The 8,931-nt window shown below is 36.9% G+C and overlaps 1 non-coding gene across 1 annotated transcript; it reads left to right on the forward strand.

Annotated features, from left to right (window-relative positions):
- Positions 1–752: 752 nt before the first annotated feature.
- LOC136221303 (small nucleolar RNA R71) lies at positions 753–855 on the forward strand. The gene has a single exon (XR_010685077.1). It is a non-coding gene; the product is annotated as a small nucleolar RNA R71 (small nucleolar RNA).
- Positions 856–8,931: the final 8,076 nt, after the last annotated feature.

Below are 8,931 nucleotides of genomic sequence, written 5' to 3' on the forward strand. Positions count from 1 at the left end.
TAACATGCTCTTTCGGATTTTCTTCCATATGGCTTGGAAGACTTCCCTCCTTGCGGGATGGAATTGATTTAGCGAGTTGTCCAATTTGAACCTCCAAATTATGGATGTTAGATGATTGGTTTTTAATAAGCTGATCGAATTTATTCTCGATCCGTTTAAAACCATCGTCGTGATTACTTATTTTTCCGCTCATAACATCAATAAATTTGTCGATTTTAGAAGATAAAGTGCTAATCGTATCTCTTGATTGATTTTGATAATTAGTGGTACGATTTTGATTAGCATTAGCATTATTATTATTATCTCTCCAGTTAAAGTTAGGATGATTTCTCCATCCAGGATTATATGTATTGGAGTAAGGGTTATTAGGTTGGTTTTGCCCTTGGGCAAAGTTTACCTGTTCAATTTCGCTCATACCTTCATAATCCACACCCGTTTGGATTGGCTTACCATTAGGATCACACGGTGCCATAAACCTATCAATTTTGTGCGATAAGGCAGAAAACTGGGCTTGCAACATCGCAACTGGATCAAGATTCACTATACCTTTAACTGATGACGTAGTTGAGGATGATGGTTTCGCTATTGGTACGTGTCCACGTTCCGCGGGCCACGTACTGCTGTTAATCGCCATTTCCTCCAAAAGTTCTCTTGCTTGGGCAGATGTTTTCTTCATGAATAACCCGCCAGACATAGCGTCCAATGAACCTCTAGTTGTAGGATTTAGTCCATTATAAAATGTTTGCATTAAAAGTTCAGCGGGCATAAACGTTGAAGTTCTTTAAAACGTTCCCAAGCCTCATAAAGAGTTTTATTATCATTTTGAGAAAAAGATGTTAACTCTTTAATGACTCTTGCGGTTTTTGCTAAAGAAATTTTTTTTGATAAAAATGCTTGGGCTAATTGCTCCCAAGTCTCAAATGTTGCGGCTGGCATAGAAGTCAACCATTCTTTGGCTCAATCCTTCAAAGTAAAAGGAAAAAGGCGAAGATTGATTGCTTCTGCAGTCACATTTGGTATTTTAAAAGTGTCACAAATTTCTAAGAAATTTGTCAAATGGGTGTTAGGATTTTCGTTAGGTAACCCGTAAAATGTTACGTTATTTTGTAATATATTAAGCAAAGTTGGCTTAATCTCAAATTGATTTGCATTAATTTGGGGTCTAACTATACTGTTCGTTACACCGGCCACTCCTGGCCTAGCGTAATCCATAAGTGTGGCCATAACTTCTGGCTTGGTAATTCTAGTTTTTATTGAAGTTTTGTTTTTGTTTTTCTTTTCTTTCTTGTTCTTTTTAAGAGTTCTTTCAATTTCTGGGTCAATAGGATCTGGTGACGTGCCTGAACTTCGAGAACTGCACATGAACCTGAAATTTCGCACGAACCGAAACTACCTACAAAACAGAATTTGAAAAATAAATATGTTAGTAACTAAAAATAAATAAAATATAAAAGTTTGAATAAGTATGAATAAACCTAGATTCGAAATAAAATATGAAAAATCTAAATTTTTGTCAAAAATTTTGGCGTTCCCCGGCAACGGCGCCAAAAACTTGTTGAGCGATTTCCGCAAGTGCACGGTATACGCTTGTAGTAATAAAAGATATCGATCCCACAGGGAACGTTTTTTTAACAAAAACTTATTTTGAATCGGTTAAATTTACTTATAAAATTTATAGTAAGGAAAATCGTTAAATCGGTTTTGGTTTTGAAATTGATAGAATGAGAATTAGATTAGAGTATGAAAATGTTAGAAAATATTCTGATTTAAGAATGAATTTGCAAGACAGGAACGCTTAGTACTTTTTAGAAAAGTAAACAAATGTATTTGTTTGCATTAAGCAAAGAAAACAACTTTAAACTTTGTATAAATTATAAAGATGAAATAAATGACGGAACCTCTAATTTTTAGGCTTTGAACGCAACAATCCTCCTAACTGGTTTAGATTGCTTCCTTAACCAAATTAAAACTCTACCGAGATAATAATTTGTCTAAGTGTTCAACAAAGTTTCCTTGTAAAGATTTTGAATTAAACTATGTTTTAATGAAAACACCAGCATCAATCCACTTCGGATCCTTTACCAAAGTGCTGCATAAAAATCTATCGAATAGAACGGACTTTATTAGATGAAATATAAATTGATACAAGTTTACAGAGAACACGGAGCATGGAAACATTCGACGACTTGCAAGTGAACGGGTTGTCAATCCTTTCCTTGGGTTTCGTTAGAGTTTGTTAGGCTCAGGGGCGGATCCTCTACTCAATCTTCTCGTTGAATCTTCGTAATAGAGACGGGGTCTGTCTACTACCAAAATGTAAACTAAATTGGAACAATGTCTAAACGCTACTGAATTTGTTATTATTGAATAAACAATGTGTGTACATCATATTGTTTTGAACAGAAAATGAAATCTAAATTCTGAATCACTTGACTCAGAATTTCTGCATAAATTTTATACTATTCTCTTTCTTCTACATCTCTTCAACTCTTCATCAACTCTTTATTTATAGATGTTGAAGAGTCTTGATTGAAGCGTCGCGTCCATTGTAAAGGATCGTATCCGTTGTGAAAGGACGTCTTTATCCATCCGAACGAACGCGTTTCGTCGAAAACGAAAGTGTGCAATTTGGCTTCTACAGATTTCTGCTCTTACCGAGAATATTTAATTCTCGGCCGAGAATGGGGGAGCATCATTTTGGTCTTCGAACGAAGGGAAGGAGGAGCTGAAGGGAGCGTGTCGCGACCGAGAATTGGGGGGCCACGGTCGCGGCACGGAACTTTTCCGTGTCTTTGGCTTTCGTTCTCGTCCTCGATTTGGCGTTATTAATTTTCGTCGTCTTCGACTCCTTTTGTAGGGTTTTTCTTCTATTTTTGATCCTTTTTCACTCCTATTTGGATGTTACCAAATATTTATGTACCTTGAATGAAAGAAACATATTCGAGAGTAAAAGTATTCTAAACAGATATAAACAACACAAATTCATAGCAATATTGATGTAATTATTGATGATATTTTAGGTATATTTTGGGCTTAACAAAGCCGCAGAGTGGAAAAATTTCGTGTTGAGGTCCCCTGCCTAGAGCCACAATTTTTTACTTCTCTGGCGCCAGTAGACTTCCTGGCGAAGTAGTAAACCCTCTAGGCGACGCCTAGCTTCCACAAACAACTCAACCGACACAGAGTCAGTTTTACCTCGAAGCCTTTGGACATCTCGATGGCATGCTGATATTACACTTCTAAATTCACGTTGAAGCTGACAGCCCCAGTTTACAAGCGAGTTACTACAGTTACTCTGTTTCTGAAGCAACCCGATGCTGCTGTCCTTATTCCAGGCTTGCTCGATAGTTCGCAAACAATCCTCCTCTTCAAGCCATGTGTTCTCAAATTTAAATCTGCTATGCTGAGGCACGTGGTTAGCAATAATTGAGAGGAAGAGTGCTGAATGGTCACTGCACCCTGCATCTTCGTTTAGTATGACAGTCTGAGGAAATAATGACATCCATGCTGAATTAGCGAGGCCTCTGTCTAATTTTTCCTCGATACACAAAGGAGAACCTCTACTTCGCTCCCAGGTGAAAGGGTGTCCAAGCATTCGTATTTCAGAGAGATCACAATTATTTATCACATCACGGAAACCATTAATTAGGGAGGTTGGATGGCGATTGCCTCCACGCTTTTCTGACTGTGATAGAAGGTCAAGTGTGAACTATTGCTTAGGGAATTAAGAAGCTACCAGGATTCAGATATGCGTGGCCGCTCAGAAAACCCATAAAAACCGGTTAATCGATACTCCGGCAAACCCAAAATAGAGACTCGCACATCAATAAAATTCATAGAATAACCAAGTAGACTTATAGAGCAAGAAGACTTCCACCACAAAGCTAAGCCCCCCCCCCCCCCCCCCGAGTTAATTTCATCCACACAAAACATACCATCATAAGAAATTTTCTTTTTATTGCTTCAACCTTTAGACGGTTACATTTTATTTCCATCAAAAAAATAAAATCAGGCTTAAATCTCCTGACCAGGTCACACAACAAACGAACTGTACGGGCGTTACCTAGTCCCCGACAGTTCCAAGATAGAATGCTCATAAATTCTGCCGGGTCTGACCAACAGATCCCGCAACATTGGTATTAGACATATCAGGCTGATTTTCCTTATTACTGTGCTCATCTAGCTCCATCGAGCCCGTGTCAGTTTTCACGCCCATTCGCTTTCTTTTTGGTTCTGAGACTTCTATCCCCTCGCTTTCCACATTCCCTGTCACTGGTATTATAGGTTGGATTGCTGCCGCTGGACGAACGTGCCAGCTTATTTGAGGTTCAGTGATAACCTTTGGTAGTTGGAAGGGGTTCCCCAACGTGTGGTTTCGGGGGGCATGGTCTGAGGCACTCGCAACACTAGTTGGAGGAGCAGATAATAGGAACTTGGACTTGGGTTGGTTCATAGTTCGACGGGTTGGAGCACGCAACCATGTCCCATAAACTTTCTCTACCTTTTTCGGATCTGAAGAGTCAAAAAGAGCCGGGCAGAACTTATCGGCATATCCAATACATCCGCAGTAGAAGCAGAATGTCGGCAGGCGTTCGTACTTAAAATGAATCCAGAAATCTCTCCCCCAGATCTGCTGAGCTTCATCTTACATTTCAGAGGTTGTAGCACATTAAGAAGAACACGGATGCGCATGTATGCACGCCCCATTCCACTAAAATTATTAGCATCGAATTCAATAAAGGAGCCAAGGAAGTTACCAATACCAGTGACCATGGCTTCTGACATAAATCCCGCAGGAACATCATATGTCTGGACCCAGAATTCAGTTTTATTCAGCTCCACCTCTCTTGGATTCTGTCCTTCCTCCAGTCGTTGCATTATTAGCAAATGCTGATCAAAAGTCCATGGCCCTCCTTTTACTACTCGTTCGCGTTCCAAAGGATAGAAAAAATCGAAACGGAATAGGTTAGGTCCTAAATCCTCAATACACAAGCCTTTCGATGGCATCCATACCTCTGCCAATGTGTTTTTCATAAAAACCGCTTTCACTGTTCTATCTGTCAAGAACTTCCCAACAATACTCCACGACGGTTGCCTTGAAGTAGGCGTAATCTCCTCCGGTTGCAAAACAAGGCCCGACGCATTCTCGGTTTCTAGGGTGATGTTAGCACAGCATTCGGTGATTGAATCCATGGTGTTTAGACGGGATTGTGGGGGAAAGGTTGCCGGCGGGTGGGAACAGTCGACGGCGGCTGAAGTAGGGTTTAGGGTTTTGCTCGTCAAAAGTGAGAGAATTCTTAATTCATAAAATACAAGTCTTATATTCAAAACACCTCGACCCAGATGCGTCTTAGAATTAATTGAGGGTTAGTTTTAAGTTATTTAATATAAATTGAAAAAATTGAAATAAAATTCAAAGGTTGGGTTATTTAAAAATTCAAAGGCCGGTTGGGGCCGGTGAGGCCGCCAAAAATCAGTGAATCAATTTATAGGTGTGTATCAGTTCAAAACCAAACTGGAAGATCAGAATATCAAAATTACTAAAATAATTGACACCGACACCGAACCAAACAGTATATAAAACCGAAATAAAATCGAACTGAAATATTCGGTTCGGTTCAGTTCAGTTTTAAACCGAACAAACTGAATTAGTTAAAAAATAAAAACAACACATATTTCCTTATTAAATTTATCTCAATAACAAAAAAATTTGAAATACTTACAAAATATATCTATATTAGCTTATTATCTCAATAATATTAAGAAAAACTAAAGTTGTAACATCTAATATGTATATATATACAAATAAAGAAGAATATGTGTAATTCAATGCGGTGCAGGTTTTTTATATTTTTTTTGTCAAACCGAACCGAAAATCCAAATTCAATCGGTTAGGTTCAATAAATGGTTTAAACTGAACCAATACACTCCTGTAATTTATACCATCTGATTTGAAGAAATCAATGTGGTAAGAATCTCTTAAACTGATTTTTAGAACACCGACTAAAACCAAATGATCGGAGGGTTAATGGAGAAAAATTTAGTAAGAAACACAAATTTTTTAAGATAAACAATCTATGACAGGAATATCTGTCGCCAATTCTGTCATTATGTAAAATTTGTCTCAAATTTTGAAATACTGCAACTGCGGACGAAAGTTTTATGTTTATCAGAAACAGAAATTTCCATAGATAAAAATGAATTCTTTTTTATTATTTGTTTTTTCAAAATCGGGATCGACCGGCCCTCCATGATCGTAGATATAAAATGCTTCCTCGTTATGTACTAATTGAAGTTGTAGCTACATGCTTTATATCATGTAGGAATAATATGTTCTTTAGTTTTCATCGCTAAAATATGCTGCCTATATATATGTATATCTATATGTATTTAGAGATATTGAAAAATTGGAAGTAGAAGTCGGCTAAAAAAACGAAAAATGTATTCCATTTTGAATGAGAATTGTTAAATTTGGGGCAACAAGTCATTTTCCTTGGTACCTTATTTCCGCAACTCAATATTTATAAGTAGCAGTCGTCGTCAAATATTTCTAGTATGAACTCACAGCTTATTAGTATTTTTAGTTTATATGGGGAATTTATTCACCAATTATTTTGTTGGAATTTACCATACATAAGATTCCTTCCTTGCTACATAAATATTTTTATTTTTTTGATTTGACATGTGATGTGTGTTGAGTGTACGGTGAATATAGATAATGGAGATAGATAGAGAGGTATATGAGTTTAATGAATTCTGCTGATTATGTTAGTCTTAAAGCCTTTTATATGTATAGTGGTAAATATGTGAGTCAGTAAAGAATTAGGATAGACAATAAGGATCCATTTGTTTTACCTACTGTTTGCTGTTTGCTGTTTGCTATTAGAGTTTGTTGTTTGTTGTTGCTATTTGCTGTTACCTATTACGGTTTGCTGTTTGCTGTTGGAAAAAGCTGCTTTTCCAAAAAGCAGAGGTTCTTTGCTTTTGTAAAAGGCTGCTTTTCAGGTGTGAAAGGCAAACATGAGATCATTAACCAAATACATAGTGCTGCTTTTCAGATTTAAAAGGCAAACAGATGTTTACTAACCAAACACCTAAAACTCTCCTTTTTGAAATGAAAAGGCAAACAGGAGGATGAAAAGGAGCAACCAAACGGGCTCTAAGTGTTGTAGATAAATATAAACACTAACTAGATAATGATGGACATTATCACTAACACCCCCTCAAGCCGATGACGATGGAGGAGCAAAAGACGAGAGCGAAACATAGTGAAGCGAGCAGTAGCAAGCAAGTAGCTTGGTTAGGATGTCTGCAAATTGATCATCAGTCAGAATGAAACGGACGCTAAGAAAACCACTTTAAACTTGTTCACGAACAAAATCAAGCTTAATGTATTTTGTTCGAGCATGAAACACTGTATTTGAAGTTAAATCGATGGCGGATTTGAAGATGTCAAGATAAACACAAAATGCATTCGTCGATCTTCTGTCATTAGGCACCCACCCCAATAATTGTCAGAGTAACAATGAATGTGATCTATAGGTTTAGCATACATGACTATTCCAAAATCATATGTGCCCTGAATGTAACGAATGACCCATTTGACACTTTTCCAATGCTCATTAGTGGGCCAATGGAGAAATTAACACAACTTGTTGATATCAAATGCAATATCAGAACGGGTGAAAGTTAAATACTGAAGCTCCCACAATGCTTCTTTATTCATCACCGGAAGCCAAACCCGTGCCAAGATCCTTGGAGAAAGTTGGTGTAGAGATGATATCAGTAGTTTCTGCTTCCGCTTCTTCTTCATCCGGCATCCACCACTGCCCCTCCGTAGCCACACCCTCCTTCACATACATCATGGACTCGACTTCCTCTCTTCAACCGAGTTTCGGTTGGCCCTTTGAGTCTCCCTTCAATCCAAATCAAATGGCAGCCGCATAAGACAACGTCGTCCCTGGGTTCTCCGATCATCGAACTGCGCCTCTGTCCGAACATCAACTTCTTCTAGCATCGGGTTGGTTTGCGCAGCAGGCAGTGAACTCACAGACGGTCTGATCGAATACAATATCTTTTTTTACTCTTTGTAATTTTTTTTATTACCCAATACTTGTTTTATTCTTTACTAATAAAATTATTATATACACACTCTTATTACTATCTAATGAAAATTTATTATTCTCATCAAAAATGTATCAAACTTACTTTAGAGGTTTAACCAATAAAAATAATAATAAAAAAACCATACGGGGTTCACGAGGCTTTTTCTTAAAACTATCTTTAATAATTAATCCGTTCATTGACCAAGTAACATATACCGATAGATTTCATCATAAATAGGTAAAAATGATTGTCACAAGTTGCTTAATTTCACAATTCTTTCCTTAATACTATACTAATTACGTTATAAAAGTGTTTGAAACTTTAAAGCAATAGATATAATGGTTTAAGGCTACAAGTCATCATCACCAAATTAATGCTATAAAAATCCAGATAAGATTTATCCGAATTTTTAATGGAAAATATTATCTTATAATATAAAAATCACTTCATTTTCATCTTAACTATCATAATGAATCCAATAAAAAATTTAATGACATTAATTATTTTGTACGTTTAGTAATGGCTTAATACATCATTTGCCCCTTGAACTTGTCCAAAAAACTTGATTGGTCCCCTGAACTTTCAAAGTGTTTCGATAGTCCCTCGAACTTGCAAAAAATGTTCAGTTAGCCCTCTGAACTTAAAACGTAATCAATTGATCACTCGGTCGTAAAATAGTGAGTTAAATGCGGAAGATGTATTCCACGAGTCTTATAAAAAGTAAAACGACCAAAATCGGAATATACGATTCTAATATTAGAGAAGACAAGTTGTATAGTTGAGCAAGCAATAACTTCTTTTTTAATCTAATTTTTAATTATGTAA

This window comes from Euphorbia lathyris, chromosome 2 (assembly GCF_963576675.1).
Source record: "Euphorbia lathyris chromosome 2, ddEupLath1.1, whole genome shotgun sequence".
Taxonomy (NCBI): domain Eukaryota; kingdom Viridiplantae; phylum Streptophyta; class Magnoliopsida; order Malpighiales; family Euphorbiaceae; genus Euphorbia; species Euphorbia lathyris.